This window comes from Vidua chalybeata, chromosome 6 (assembly GCF_026979565.1).
Source record: "Vidua chalybeata isolate OUT-0048 chromosome 6, bVidCha1 merged haplotype, whole genome shotgun sequence".
Classification (NCBI taxonomy): domain Eukaryota; kingdom Metazoa; phylum Chordata; class Aves; order Passeriformes; family Viduidae; genus Vidua; species Vidua chalybeata.
In genome coordinates this window covers 712,772-729,233 of record NC_071535.1, presented here as the reverse complement: position 1 = coordinate 729,233, position 16,462 = coordinate 712,772, and positions in this window count along the sequence as shown.

Sequence of the window (16,462 nt, the reverse complement as noted above, 5' to 3'; positions counted from 1 at the left end):
TGGTTATCCCTGCCCTGCTGGGGGTCAGTTTTTGGGGAGGGTTTCGTTGTTACAGACACACATTATATATAACTTTGGCTTTTCACAGATATGAAAATGCATTCTGTGTGTGTGCTGTTACAGCAGCTTTGCTAGAAAGATACAGTTTTTATTTCTGCTGCTCACGGAGCTCAGGGCAATAGCTGCTATCAGTGTGCCTGTGTTAAAATGCCTGCTGGGGTGGGATAACCCCAATGAACACAGGATGAGCACACCTGGACAGATGTGCCACCCACCAGCACTCACCCTCTGAAGGCCGTGTGGGCCAGGGCCCAACAACTGAAAATGATGATAAAAAAGGACTAAAAGCACAAGCCAAGGATGCAGATGCTCTAAAAAAGCAGATCCAAAGAGGAAATACACTGAACAGCTCTTGGGACATGGGAACTGGTTTAAAGAAAAAGTTTACTGTGCACAAGGCTCTGGGAAGGTGCAGCAGGCTGCTGGAATTCCAAGGTGTTTAAGGGGTGTCCTCGAAGGTCACAGGGTGCTCCTGGCTGAGTGCCAAGGTGCACCCAGCCATTTTTAAGCCTTTTCTTTATTTCTGTCTCCTACTGTCTTTTTATTAAACTTCTATAATTTTACCAGGAAAGTGAACCTCGTTTTTCACAAGGAGGGTTTGTCACACCTCCAGGCTGGGGGGACACACTGCCTGTGCTGCTGGTGGCCCCCAGCTGGGGCCTGTGCCCCTCCTGGGCTGCAGTGTTGGGGTTCCAGCTGCAGACAGCCCTGGGCAGGGAGGGATGGGAGGCTCAGGCTGAGCAGCAGCTTGAGCATTTCCATCCCTGCTGGAACCCTGGGAGCTGAGAGTTTCAGACTTTCTGTGTTTTTAGGCACTGACCCCCAGGAGAACCCTGCATTGACCTGAGGCCCTGGAGAAGCTTCCAGAATGGAATGGCAGAACTGAAATGATAGATGTGTAGTTTGAGTGGAAGTCTGTAATATCACATAGAAGAAAACTTAGATTTTAAACTTTTATTTTGTTTTATACATATTACTATATTCTAAAAGTTTTAAAGTGGAGACTAGTCCTTCTTCACCTTCTTCTTCATGGGTTTAAGTAGTATTATATCATTAGATAAAATTCACATTATGGGCCACAAGTAGTTAGTTATTAAGTTAAAAGTAAAAATAATTTAGGCATCGTTTCTTAATTAGGCAGTTTATCCTTAAAAAAAAAAACTTGTAGAAAAAAGAGAAAAAGCTCAATTTTTAGCTTATTAAAGTGCTGCAGAGCTCACATTGTGAGACTCTAATATAGATAAGAGCTAATAAAGCTCTGAATCCAAACAAAAAATACTGACTCGCACATTTAATTCCAACCTTGACCAAAAACGCCAAAGAATCCATTGCATCCCTGAGCTCTGGGGAATACTGGCGATGAGGAGAGACAGGGAAGACTTTGAGATGGTCAAAGAATCCGAATTTATTGTCAAATACAACTGCTTAGGAAGACTAGTAATGTTTTACCAAAATGATTGGGTTAAAGATCACATAAACAAACGTCCATTTGAAACATCTCTTGCTTGCAGAAGTCTGCTGTAATTTTCTTTTTTCCAGCAAACCTGTGTGATTGTATCTTGGTTTAATCCTCAAGGTTCTGTTTGCTCTTGCCAAGGCGTTTTGTTTATCAAATCCCTTGTGCTCGCCAGGTGCAAAGCTCTCCCTGTTTTGTGTCCCCCAGCAGGGACCCGGGGAGCAGCAGCCCCCAGCCAGAGCCAGAAGCACAGTGGGCAGCTCTGGCTCAGCTGCTCCCAGAGCCTGCCATCCATTCCCTTCCCCCTCCCTTCCCAAACCAGAGAGGCTGGAGCTGCAGGTAACTTTTCATTTCTAGCCCCAGTCCTCCCTTCTGACAGCACTGCTGTCCCTGCTCCGTGCAGCCTGACACTTTTGCAGTCCATTTCCTCCCTGTCTGCTCTGCTCTCTGGTTATTTGACCCTAATGAGCAGAGACTGCTCCGTGTGCGTGGAAGGGGGGGGTTCTGGGCCTGTGGTGCTCTGACCAGGAATGAATTTCCCTGTTCCTGTCAACAGCTTTTTATCTGTTCTTATCTAAAGCTGTCGTGATCAGCGTGTTCCTGCAAGGACCCCACAGAACCATCAGATCCATGACCTGGCAGATCTGCTGGTGCTGGGCAAGGAAATATTGAAGCCACGGAATCCTGGAGTGGTGTGGGTTGGAAGGGAAGTTAAAGCCCATCCCTCCCACCCCTGCCATGGGCAGGGACCCCTTCCACAGTCCCAGGTGGACATGTCCAAGTGTGGAAATGTGTGTGGAAACAGCCCTGGGGTGCCCTGGGAAGCTCCCATGGAAGCACAGCTGATCCAATCTCCACATTAAAGTAAGAGCTGTGATGTGCAGGAGAGGGGGCTCAGAGGGAGCTGGGCTTTAAGGACAAATTAATCGATGGCAGGAATAAAACAAGCTGTAAGAGGCTGTTTTCTTTGGTGATTAGGATACACTGGGTGAAAAGTACAACTGGAAACTGCTTCTCTTAGCGAGTGGCTGCACCTCTCTGCTCTGAGTGGGAAACAGCAAAATTATCCGGCGCAAACTGTTTATTGCAGGTGATTGAGGAGGTGTTGGCTTTACTGCTGGGCTCCTGTGGAAACAGTGCTCAGGATGTGAGAAACTGGACACTGAGCTCCTGCTGGGTCAGCACGGCTCAGACTGGGGAGGCTCTGGCCCTGCCAGAGGGACACAGCTTTGCTGGAGCTGGGCTAAGAGCAGCAGGAACTTCCTTCCCTCTCAACAGGCTGCCTGTCTCAGAGCCACATCCATTTTCTGAGGGAAATACTTGCAGGCTCCTTGCATTTGCCCAGGCTCTGCAGGAGGAGATCTGCATCCCCTGCCTCGGCCCAGCCTCCCCGAGGTGCCAACCCCTCTGCTCCTGGCAGCAGAGTGTGGAACAACCCCATGTGGGCACCAGGGTCTGCCAGGGGGGCTGGGGGTCCGTCCTGCACTGGGGTGTCCATCCTGCACGGCTGCAGCTCTGGGGTGGGTGTCCATCCTGCACGGCTGCAGCTCTGGGGTGGGTGTCCATGCTGCACGGCTGCAGCTCTGTGTGGTATTCACACATCCTCTGAACAGAGAGAGACTTGGCTTTCTCAGGATTTCTCCTGAGAGAAAAGAGAATCAAACCAATTCTTATCTCCCTTGCTGCTGCTCGTTGTTGTGCCCATGTGGAATGCGGTATGGAGATTGTTTACCCAAGGTGAACAATCCTTGATTGGATTCTGGCGATGGTGTTTGGGTTCATTGACCACTTAGGTCACAGCTGTGTCGGGACTCTGAGAGAGGCAGGGGTTTCTAGTTAGCTAGTTAGTGATAGTTCTTGTTAGTGTAATATAGTGTAATAAAATTATAGTACAATGTAGTATAATAAAGTAATTAATTCGCCTTCTGAAATCATCGGAGTCCTGCACATCATTCTTCCCAGGCGTCAGGGGTTGCTTTTACTGTAGCTCTGGGGTGTCCATCCTGCACGGGAGCAGCTCTGGGGTGTCCATCCTGCACGGGAACAGCTCTGGAATGTCCATCCTGCACGAGAGCAGCTCTGGGGTGTCCATCCTGCACGGGAACAGCTCTGGAATGTCCATCCTGCACGAGAGCAGCTCTGGGTGTCCATCCTGCACGGGAACAGCTCTGGAATGTCCATCCTGCACGGGAGCAGCTCTGGGGTGTCCATCCTGCACGGGAGCAGCTCTGGGGTGTCCATCCTGCACGGGAGCAACTCTGGGGTGTCCATCCTGCACGGGAACAGCTCTGGAATGTCCATCCTGCACGAGAGCAGCTCTGGGGTGTCCATCCTGCACGGGAACAGCTCTGGAATGTCCATCCTGCACGGGAGCAGCTCTGGAATGTCCATCCTGCATGGGAGCAGCTCTGGAATGTCCATCCTGCATGGGAGCAGCTCTGGGGTGTTCCCCCTGCACGGGAGCAGCTCTGGGGGAGGCAGGGTGAGGTACAGCCAGAGTGTGCTGCTGCATCCTCACACTGCTGGGAGGGACTGGCTGGGCTTAACCCGGGGCAGGGTCTGGGGTGCCATGGGAGGGGTGTGGGGTGCCATGGGTGGGATGTGGGGAGCCATGGGAGGTGTGTGGGGTGCCATGGGCGGTGTTTGTGGTGCCATGGGCAGTGTGTGGGGTGCCATGGGTGCGATGTGGGGTGCCATGGGCGGTGTGTGGGGTGCCATGGGTGGGATGTGGGGTGCCATAGGAGGTGTGTGGGGTGCCATGGGCAGTGTGTGGGGTGCCATGGGCAGTGTGTGGGGTGCCACAGGCACTGCTGTGCCCCCTGAGGCTTGCAGAGAGCACAGGAAATGCTGGGTTTGGGCTTTGGCTGTGGGGTGCTGGGCTCCCTGAGCTGGGAAATGGGACATCTCTGCTGGTCCGTGGGAAGGTGCTGAGGGGAGGGCTGTTGCTGGAGGCTGTGGGGGTTTGGGATCCAGGAGCAATCTGTGGGTCGGATGTTGTTCCATTGTTCCAGCCAATGGTGCTGGAACAGATCAGCAGCTCTGGGGAGCACCAGGCAGGAGTGGGAAAGGCCCTGGTGCTGCTCAGAGGAGCTCAGCTGACTTTTGGAGAGCCTGGAGCAGGGAAATCGATGCTGCCCAGGCTGTAATTAAAGGTGCTTAAGGCCCATTAGCTTGCAAAAATTAGAGCTTGTAAAAATGCTTTTTAATCCAGTTTAATAAATGGGAATCCTGGTTTAATTGCTTTATAAAAATTATGTGTGGGCTGCTTTCCACAGGTGGGATTGATATGTGATCTGAGCCAGGGCCACCCAGACTCCAGCCTCATCTGTGTGGGATGTCAGGAGGTCTGTGGGCTATGACACGGAGCCAGCCTCACGCTGGCACCAGGTGCAAACGCTGCCTCAGGACCTGCTGCAATAGTCAAGCACTGGCTGTTAGCAGGGATCTCCTCTCCTGGAAACAGATTTCAGGCTGCAGGATTGTACTGAACTGGGGAAGCTCTAAATCCCCAGAATTCACAGAATCACTGGGTTGGAAGAGACCTTTGAGATCATCGAGTCCAACCCAGCCCCAAGAGCTGAACTCAACCCTGGCACCCAGTGCCACATCCAGGCTTTGTTAAACACACCCAGGGATGGTGACTGCACCACCTCCCCAGGCAGAACATTCCAGAGCTTTATCACTCTTTCTGTAAAAATTTGCTCCTAAGATCCAACCTGAATTTCCCTTGGTGCAGCTCGAGGCTGTGACCTCTGATTCTGTCAGTTCCTGGAGAAAGAGCCCAGCCCCAGCTGAGCACAGGCACCTTTCAGGAGCTGTGCAGAGTGCTGAGCTCACCCCTGAGCCTCCTTTTCTCCAGGCTGAGCACCCCCAGCTCCCTCAGCCATTCCTCACAGGGTTTGTGTTCCAAATGCTGCTGAATGTGGGGCTGAGGGCTTCTCCCAGCTCTGCCAGGACAGCCTGGCTGAGGAGCAGCTCCTGGTGTCCCTGCCCATGGAGGGCGTGGGAATGAGAGGAGCTTTAAGGTCCCTTCCAACCCAAACCTCTCTGTGCTTTGAATTTCCCTTCCCTGTGTGCGGCTCTGCCAGGTGAGCTCCCAGCTCTGCCAGGTGAGCTCCCAGCTCTGCCCAGGGGCTGGGGAAGGGAAAACAAGTGGTGTTTATGCAGGCCCAGGGCTCTCCCAGCTGCCCTGCAATGCCACAGACCAACCAGACCCTCTCATTTTCCTCCCTGGATTCCCCAGAGCTGCTGATTGCTGGCTCCTGTTCTGGCACTGCCTCTGCAGAGGGAGCAGCACGGGTCAGGGGTCAGGGTGCTGCTGACCCCTCCCAGAAATAAACACCCTCAGCACCCAGCCCTGCCCAGCAGGGACAGCTCTGGGCTTCCAAAGGGATCCCAGAGCAAACACTAAGGAATGCTGGTGGAAATTCCTTTTCTGTGCACCAATTTTTGCAAGGGTGTGGAGTGACAGGACAAGGGGACACGGCCTTCAGCGGAGGGCAGGGATGGGTGGGAGATTGGGAATTGGGAATTCCTGGCTGGGCTGGAATTGCCAGAGCAGCTGTGGCTGCCCCTGGATCCCTGGCAGTGCCCAAGGCCAGGTTGGACACTGGGGCTGCAGCAGCCTGGGACAGTGGGAGGTGTCCCTGCCATGGCAGGGCTGGCACTGGGTGGGATTTGAGGTCTCTTTGAACCCAAACCATTCTGGGATTCTCTGATTCTTACCCCAAATGTCGGGGTGGGTTTTGTGTAGCCCAGGTGGCTCAGCACATTCCCATGGGATTGCTCAGCCAGGGTGGGAGCTCGGTGTCAAACCCACCTTGGGGTGTCCTTGCCCCATTTTTAGGGGAGCTCCTCCTGGAACAAGTCAGCAAAGAGGGACATCCCACATCTGTCTGTGGGCTCCAGCTGCTCTTGAGGGCTGGGACTGTCTGGGGAGGGGGGGTTGCAAGGAGGAAATGTCTCTCTTAGGAGCAGTGGGAGATTGGAGCTGAGCCTGCAGGGACTCACTGGAATGAATTAAGTTAAGCTCAGGAGCTTGGCATGGTTGTGGAATCAGACCAGGAGCTGTTGGGGTGCTGTTTGCACCTGCACCTCTGCGGGCAGGCCTGGAGTTGCTGTGATGTTTCCTCTGTTTTGGGGTTTTTTATTAATATTTCCAGATCCCCAGAGCTTGGGAAGGGAGGGGAGACCTCTCCCAGCCCCTTAGAGCTCTGGGGCTTGGTGTTCTCAGTGAGAACTTTGTAATCCTCGTTCTAATTCACCCTGGGTTGGATCAAACTACAGCTCACTTGTCATGGGAGTCTTGGAACCATCTCTCCTTTTAAGCAGAGGAAAAAGTGAAGTTTATAAAACCACAGGAGGAACATGAAGATCATGAGGGTAAAACGATCAAGTGGCTGTTAATAATAATTATTGCTTCTGCTCTCTTCCTTGCCATGGTGTGGCTGTGGCATTATTGTTCTGTCTCTGGGTAATTCTCCCTTTTCAGCAGGAAGTGCAGAGCCTCCAGCCCGCGCTCCTCATCCTTCAGCCTGGGCCTCGTGGCAGCTCCCACTGGCTTTGCTCTGAGCATCTGTCAGTGTACAGCTGGAAAATCCCCTTTTCCCTGGCTCTGCCTTAGCTCTGTGCTTCTTCTGCATGGAAACTTGCCCGTGTTTAGCTCCTCTGGAGCAGTTGTTTTCCCTTTCCCGTGGACATTAAGGCAGAGTCATTCTATCATTCTTAAACTTGATCTCTTTTAATCCTGCTTCTCAGGCTTATCTGCCTCGTTGTGTTCAACCTGCTCTGTGGTTAGAGGGGCACAGCAGTGAATGTTAGAGACAGCTGTAGTGCTGTAATTTAAGCTTTAACAAAAAAACCAAACACAGAAAAAAATCCCCAGCCAACAGCTCTGGGGGCTGTGGTTTGTGCTTGCAGTAAAGCTCGGTCTGCACCTTCCAGCATTTCCAGATTCATGGCTGGAACCAAATGCACCTGGATTTTACAGATTTCTGCCATTTATTGCTCCCACTGACTCCAGAAGCCTCACCCAGGCATGATAATGTGTGAAACATCTCTTCCCCCACACAGAACTGGCTCTGATTGTTAAAAGTGTGAGAAGAAAAGCTGGGCTAGTGGGAATGGCATGAGCTTTAAGGTCCCTTCCAACCCAAACCATTCCATGAATCTAAAAACCTCCTACTAAGGCCAGTGCAACACCTCTGGTGGTGCGTGTGGCGAGATGAAAAATCCCAAACAAAAACCCCCAGAAGAGATGAGAAGGAAGGAAGCAGGGTTTTTTTTTTTTTGCACAGGTGTTGCAGCCAGTTTTCTTCTCTGTGAGTCCCAAGCTCTTTTGGGGCACTCTGAGCTGTGGTGCGCTGGTGAGGAGCACGAGGCTCTGCAGGCTGCAGCCTGTGCTGCTGCCCGGGGACGGGCAATAACACTGCTACCGTGCCCTCGTGGTGCATCCAGCTCCCTCCTGGTGCCAGGGCCGGGATCCAGCCATGGAACAGCAGCCTCGGGAGAGCTCCCGTTAAAATAACAACAAAAGGGACTGCTGAAGGAGTCCCCTGTGAAAAACGCCAATCACTTGTTTTTAGCATTTTTAAAAGTTTAATAATGATAAATTGGTTATAAAAATAGTAATGCAATTAGAGTGATAAAAATGTGGACAGTGAGGATTAGGACACTACGAGACAATAAAAAGCAAAGAATTCCGGACGTCGGGATGTTTTTGGGCACTGAGCTGCCAAAACCATGCCTTGTGAACAAAGGAACAACCCTTAAAAGCAACAGCCTGATGCACATTCATACATCTCATACATGGTGCATAAATTCCTTGCAAATTAAGACTTTTTCTGGTTTTTGTCAACTTCTTCCCCTTAATCCTGGTGGTTCCATGGAAGAATATTTGTCTTTTCTGATAAGGAGACCGTGATTCTTTATGTGCCCTGTGGCTGTTATCTCTGTGCAGAGTGTTTCTTGATTATCTTATCCCTTTTCTTGAGCTAGTTAAAAAGTATCTTACATTGCAGAGTTTCTATTTTAACATTGTGTTGTAAGCTAAAACTATCTTTAACACACTGCTTAAGAGAATTAATACAGCATAACTTTCTAACATTACACATATAACATTAATTTTAATATTTGCGAAAAGCCAATCATAAAATACGCATTTTTCACACCCCCATGCCGGGAAGCGTTCCAGGACAGGCTGGAGCAGCCTGGGACAGTGGAGCACCCACCCAGAGATGGGTGTTAAGGTCCCTTTCATCCTAAACCTTTCTGGGAATAATTTAATGGCAGTGGGAAAAATGCACACTAAATACCTGGTGTAAGGAAATGAGGAATTTCTGGGGAGCTCAGCCTCTGCCAGGCTGCACTTCTAGGGACGTTCTCCATGGCCGGGGATGGGAAGAGGTGGAATTCAGTTGGACACGTGGAATTCAGCCCTGGAGCCTTGTCGGAAATTTTAAAATTTTAAAATTTTAAAATTTTAAAATTTTAAAAGCCAAGTGATTGGTGTTGTCATGGTTTGACACTGGCGCAATGCCAGCGCCCCCATGAAAATGCACCTTCCCCAAATAAATGCTGTGAGATGTTATCAGGAACAGAGCAGAGCAGGCCCAAGCTTAATAACAAAGAGAAAAAAAAACTTTATTAAACTACTACTACTACAGAAAACACATAAACTAAATCCAGGATGAAGACCTTTTAAAACACCCCTCCTCCTCCCAATTCCTAAAACACCCACCATGAAACATCACCCGGGATTCCTGATCAAATTACCACCCTTCAGATAATCAATACTCGAACTATCAAGGGAGAGAGAAGTCTCTCTTGCACCACAGGCCCCCCAGGAAACACAGCTGCCCCCCTGTGTTTCCCTGTCACACATGGCCACCGCCCGGAGAAAATCTGCCAGTGTGACACTCTCCATTCCATGTCACAGTGCTCTCACCACTGTGCATGGACAGACTGCTCATAGGGCTCCTTTAAGGATGCTTTGCCACGGACCCAAAGATACAGCAGTTCAGCTTCTCATCTTGGGACTACAGCCCCCCCATTTTCCCCTGGGGCCGAGGGGTCCAAAAACAGAAAATCATCTTCTTTCCCGAAGACAGAGGGCATCACCATTCCCTCCTCAGCTTTCCTCTGTTCTTGCCATTCCTGTGCTGTTCGAAGCTGAAACAGGTCTCCCTGGGTCACCACTGCATCCCCCTAAAATGCAGTCTCTATTGCAGGAGATTTTGGTTCAGTCCATGGCTAACAAGAAAAGTCCAGCCAAAAGCTACTTCATCATCTCCTCCCACCTAAATATTTCTTCTTCTAACATCTCAGGTCCCGGACTATCTCTCTTCCACTACAATCAAGGAGGAGTAATATTTTACAAAGCCCTCATTTCCTGGAAAGGGTTAAAAGTTCAGACTCCTTGGACGGCTGATATCTCAGTCCGGCGTTCCGTCTCCCACGCTGGGCATCATCCCCCCCCTTTCTCCTTCTCCTCTGCCGGCAAATCTCCAGGTGCCGCCAGGCTCTCTGTCACTTTCCCTCTGTGGTGGGGGGACAAAGGCATCTCCGCTTCTCTCCACCCTTCCATCCAGGAGCTGGCTCGGTTCCAGACCCTCAGCCCCTCGGCCTACCTGGACAAGGCCGCGTGGCTTCCCCTCCCACACCCAGCCTAAGGCTGGCAGGGGGGGAGTCTGCACTCTCTGACGACCGGAACCAAAAGAGACAGTTCTCCTGGGAGTTCTTGCTTTTAACCCCCTGTGTTCTCAGAGGCGTGTCCATACTTTCAGTGGTCACTCCAGGTGCCACTATCCAAACCTGACCACTGATTGGTTTGACCCAACTTCCTGGAAAAAATTCACTTCCATGTCAAACCACGTCAGTGTTTTTCACAATCCCCCTTGCTCTTGATGCCCCTAAAGGTCTTCCCCAGCCTAACGGGTCCTGTCTGTCTGGGCTGTGTCCCAAGGCTGGACGAGGTGACAAGTCCTGGGCTCCTTCCACCTCTCCTGAGCATGTTGGAGCCCTGGACGCTGAGAATTTTAGACTTTCTGTGCTGGCAGACTCTGACTCCCAAGAAAACACTACGTTTGACCTGAAGCTGTAGAAAAAACTCCCAAAATTAATTAAAAACCCTAAGATTATGAGCGTGTAATTTGATTAGAAGTATATAATATCACAAAGTAGAAAGCTTAAAGTTTTAAAATATAACAATACATAAAAAACAAAATAAAAGTTTTAAAACAGTAACTAGTTGTTCTTCTTCACCTTCTTCATAAATTTGAGTAGTGTTTTATAATTAGAGAGAAAAGTTCTCATTGCGGACTTTGAACAATTATTAAGTTTAAAATAAAAATAATTAAAGTGTCATTTCTTAATTAAATAGTTTAACCTTAAAAAAACCTTGTATTAAAAAAATTAACCATTTTGCAACATATTAGTAAAATACTATAAAACTCACAACTTTTAATATAAATAAAAAAATAACAAACATCTAAACCTAAATACAAAATACCGTCTCAAGCACCTTCAATCCCAACCTTACCAAAATAAAAATAAATAAAAATTAAAAAAAAAATAAATAAAAAAACCCCAAAAGCCAACAGAGCCTTGGGGGCTCTGGCTCAGTCCCTGGGCTGGGACCCCTGGAATGGTCCGGGCAGGAGGACCCACGGCTGCTCCTGGCTTTGCAGGGAGGGCTCAAACTGTTGTTTCATGGAGAAATAAATGTCATTTTGTGCTGGCTGGCACACCTGAAAGAGCGCCTCAGTGTCTCTGGGAGTTTAGGGTGTAAAGCAGCCCACGTGTGCCCCAGGGGGGTGACCATGGATGTCTGTGCAAACCGGGAACAGGAGGATGGCGAGGTGCCGGAGTGGCTCGGGTGGAGCTGGCTGTGTCCCTCCGGATCAGGATCGCAGCAGCGCCCCCGGAACTCCTGCTGCTGTGCCCAGCGCCTCAGAGCAGGAGGAAAATGAAAATCTGAGCTTTGGCAGCAAATTCCTGAGCTTCAGAATGTTTTGTCCTTTGAAAGCCACCACAAAAGCCCCCAAAGCCTTCAATACCCGTTTGATGTGGTATCTCTCCCACTTAGAAAGAGCCACTTAGAGATATTTATCCAGTGGCTTGTTAAAGCAGCTATAAATAATCCATCAGTGCTGCAGGGATGGCTGGTAATGTGCCTTTATTTACGGGAGGTGTGCTTTGTGTGGGAGCAGGGAGTTTTCCTTAACTCCATAATTCCCAAAGTACTCTTGTGTGGACTGCAATATCTGACAGATAATGTAGGCTAGAACACAGATCAAGATATAAATTAGCAAAAGTGTGTCCTGAGGCTTCTCTGATAGTACACGCAATACTTTCCCCCTTAATTATCTTGTCATGATAATTTCCTTTAATTATCTTGCCATAATAAATTCAGTAGGTGAATTAATCTGGAATAGTCACGGAGCAGCACGTGATTCTGACAGCTTTGGATTTGCTGTCAAGGTTTTTGCTGACAAACCAGAATCCCTCTGCTCCCTCAAAGGGCTGTTTGATGTTAATAGTGCCCTATTTTCCTCACATCCCATATTTCTCCGTGACAAAGCTGCAGGCAGAGCAGAGGGAATTGTGCAGTGAGTGGCAGAGCTGTGATTTGGGCTGTGGGAAATCAAACCTGGTGGTTTAAATGGGCCAGAGAAGTTCTGCAAGCCCTTGCTGAGAGAGTTTGCTGTTTGATTTCGAGGATGTGGGAGTTCTGGAGGCTTTTTGTGTGGACTAAAAAAAAAAAAAAAAAAAAAAAAAAAAAAAAACAACACAGAGAAAAACCACTTTTCTTTTGTGTAGAGATTTCAGATCTGCAGGGAGCAACTCGAGCTGAAGAGCCCGAGGGGTCCCAAGCTCTGGTGGTGTCACAGCAGGACCAAGGGGAGGACTTTCCTTGGTCTGTTTGGAGGGAGAGGCTGGGATGGGACAGGAAATGTCCCTTTTCCAGGAGGGACAGGGTGACAACAGCCAGCGGGGTGACAACAGCCAGCGTGGGTGCAGCCACAGACAGAGCTGGGCTCAACCCTCCTGTCCCTCACCTGAGGCAGGGCCGAGGCACTGGGGAGTGCCCCTAATTCCAAGGGGAATGTCCCTGTCCCTGGGATAATGGGAAAGTCCTGTGCCCCTGGGATAAAGGGGAATATCACATGTCCCTGGATCAAGGGAATGTCTCCTGTCCCTGGGATAAAGGAAAAGGGCTGTGGCCCTGGGATAATGGGAATGTCCCTGTCCCTGGATGAAGGGGAATGTCCTGTGTGTCCATGGGATAAAGGAAAAGGGCTGTGTCCCTGGATGAAGGGGAATATCCCTGTCCCTGGATCAAGGGGAATGTCCCTGTCCCAGATCAAGGGAATGTCCCTGTCCCTGGATCAAGGGAATGTCCCTGTCCCAGGATCAAGGGGGATGTCCCTGTCCCAGATCAAGGGAATGTCCCTGTCCCTGGATCAAGGGAATGTCCCTGTCCCAGGATCAAGGGGGATGTCCCTGTCCCAGATCAAGGGAATGTCCCTGTCCCTGGGATAAATGGGAATGTCCCTGTCCCAGATCAAGGGAATGTCCCTGTTCCTGGGATAAATGGGAATGTCCCTGTCCCTGGATCAAGGGAATGTCCCTGTCCCCGGATCTTGTTAGCCGGGCTCGGGGCAGCCTCGTTAGCGGTGCTGCAGAGCTGGGCCATCCATCAGGGCTGTCCCTGGCAGCCACCAGGAGCTCGGGAAGATTTTAAACACAGGCAGCTGCAGCGGGCTGGGATCAATAACTGCAGTCGTTCTCCCAGAGCGGCTGAGCTCCAGCCCGGGCTGGGGACAGCCATCAGTCACTCCTGCTGCCCCGGGGCGTTCCTGGCTGTGCCAGCACACCGGAGGAGTTCCCAGCTCCTTCTCCAGGCAGCTTTTGCCTTTTCCTGCTCTGGAAGTCCTCCAAGCTGCAAGGCTGCCTCGCTGATCCCTTCTCCGAAATGGGGTTACTTTGGAATTCTGGAGAAGGAGAGCAGCCTCTCTACACAGGTGCCACTGATGGCAACACAGGCCTGGAGCCTCAGCGAGAGAGAGGAAACCAATGGAAGGGAGAGCAGCAAGGAAAATTTGGATTTCTTGGTTTTGAGGTGCGGGGGAATACAGAGGAAGGATTAGGAGCAAGGCAGGGGCTCCACAGACTTCACTGATTCTCATTTGAGATTGCACTTCCCCATTTTCTAGGATTATGGCACCTGCTCAGCAGCTGCTGTTTCTAAAACTAGGCTCAGGAAGGGACGTGCAGCTCTGTACGTCAGTGAGGGGCTGTACACAGAATGTCACCGTGGGTGACACCGAGTGGCAGAGGCAGAGCAGGCAGCTGACACTGAAACAAGGAGCAGGGACGCAGCCTCCACAAAAAGCAAATGATGCACCTTCCCCATCTAGGCAGTGTTGGGGAAGTGCTGCACGCCCGGGGAAAGGAGAATTGTGTTCCTGTGGTTATTTGTTTTGGAAATTCCATCCTGGTTTAGGGGATCTCCTTTGTTCCTGGCTTCCCACTCACGTTTCCAACCCTTCATTCTGCGGTAAATCTGGCAGGAGTTCAGTGCCATTTGCTCCAGGTGTTGGGGTTCCTGCAGAGGGGACAGGGAATGTTTTCAGCTGCAGAGCTCCTTGTGCAGGGATTTCTCAGTGCTCTGTTTTCATTGCAGCTCCTGCCGGCTGTGAAGGAGCACCAAGGGCAAACACTGCTCTTTTCTGGATTGGGAAATACTTGTGGGTCTCTCCTGTTTGGTTCTTGTCCCATCTGCAGACACTGCCTGGCAGTGCCCAGGGCCAGGCTGGAGCAGCCTGGGGCAGTGGGAGGTGTCCCTGCCATGGCAGGGGTGGCACCGGCTGGGATTTAAGGTCCCTCCACGACAATCCATTCTGGGATTGTAATTTTCTCTGTGTCTGACCTCAGAGCATCCTTGTGCTCCCGAGGTAGCTGCCCTTTATTCCAAATGTCAGAATCTCTTTTTCCCTGGGGTCCTCAGCCACGGAGGAGGAACAGGGGCACACCCAGGGTGTGTGAGCAATGGGAATCCAGCTGTGAGCTCCAGGGGCTCTGGACATACCTGCACCAGGGATGGCAGTGAGCCCAGCAGGAAGTGAGGCCAGGGCAGAAGAGCTCCAGGAGTGCTACAGGCACACGTTACAACACTGTTAATGTTTCACAAGTGTTAAATGCATTCTGTGTGTGTGCTGTTACAGCAGCTTTGCTAGAAAGATACAGTTTTTATTTCTGCTGCTCACGGAGCTCAGGGCAATAGCTGCTATCAGTGTGCCTGTGTTAAAATGCCTGCTGGGGTGGGATAACCCCAATGAACACAGGATGAGCACACCTGGACAGATGTGCCACCCACCAGCACTCACCCTCTGAAGGCCGTGTGGGCCAGGGCCCAACAACTGAAAATGATGATAAAAAAGGACTAAAAGCACAAGCCAAGGATGCAGACGCTCTAAAAAAGCAGATCCAAAGAGGAAATACACTGAACAGCTCTTGGGACATGGGAACTGGGTTAAAGAAAAAGTTTACTGTGCACAAGGCTCTGGGAAGGTGCAGCAGGCTGCTGGAATTCCAAGGTGTTTAAGGGGTGTCCCCGAAGGTCACAGGGTGCTCCTGGCTGAGTGCCAAGGTGCACCCGGCCATTTTTAGCCTTTGCTTTATTTCTGTCTCCTACTGTCTTTTTATTAAACTTCTATAATTTTACCAGGAAAGTGAACATGGTTTTTCACAAGGAGGGTTTGGACTCTGCCCCCCGGGATGCCCAGGGTGGGGTTGTTGGGGGTCTGTGCAGGGACAGGGGCTGCTCTGAATGATCCCTGAGGGTCCCTCCCAGCTCAGGAGATTCCAGGATTCCATTAAATGATGGTGCTGTTAAAGGTGCATTCTGTGTTTCACTCTTGTTTTCTAATGGCTACAGAGCAAAACATTCCAAAGATTTTAGTGTTGTGAGGAATAAAAATTCTCTGCTCAGAGCCCAGCACTGGTAATAAACTCCTGGCACCTCGATGCTGTTCTGTTATCTCTTCCTGCTAATGGAAATTCTTTAATTCCTTGGATTAGCCTCACTCCCATGGGATTCAGGCATGTAAAACTCCTGTTCTTCACCCTCGTAGCCTCCCTGGATGTGGGAGAACGTTCGTGGTGTGGTTTTCTTCTGATTTCATTTTAAATAAATGAAACCCCCTCATTTACAGTGGTTCCTAAGCAACAAAGTACAGGGGGGAAAAGCCAAGCAAGCACCGGGTAATTTGTGTTTCCTTGTTGGGGCTTTTCAGTGGTGCTAAACCGTGGCTCTGGAGCCTCTGGCAGGGGAGGATGCTCGCAGTGAGGTGCTGGAAATTCCTCTTTGCAGTCTGCAGCTCCTCAGCGTTTGATTTAAAACTTTTTGCCTTCTCTGGCCCTTCCTGCACGCTGGGTTTTGGCTAATTTAGCCTGGAGAGCTGAACAATAGATCAGTGGGAGTTACTGGCCTGGGAATGTGGCCGGAGCAGGGAGAGCTCCTGAGCTGGGTCAGAGCCTGGGAGGGCACAGTGTCACTGTCCCCGAGGTCACACAGCCACAGGACTGGCCCCAGCTGGGTCTCCTCACTTCCCAGTTATGCAGGCTCAGCACATCCATTTTACTCTCTCTTTATTTTATCTTTTTTTTAATGTTGAATTTTCACATTTTCATTTTCAGGGCTTTCATGGTTCCAGACAAAGCAGCTTTGCCCAAAGTGCCACACTCCATTCGATTTTTTTTTCCTATTTATTTATTTATTTATTTATTAGATGTTGTTTTTCCCCCTGCTTTTCCCCCTGCGTTCTGCCTTTGCCATCAGGAGCTGGGATGGTGCCTGGAAGGATTCTGTGTATTAAAGCACTGGTGTCCTGTCAGGCAGAGCTCTTTGTTTGCACCAGCCTGTCAGGCTGCCATGAAATGTTT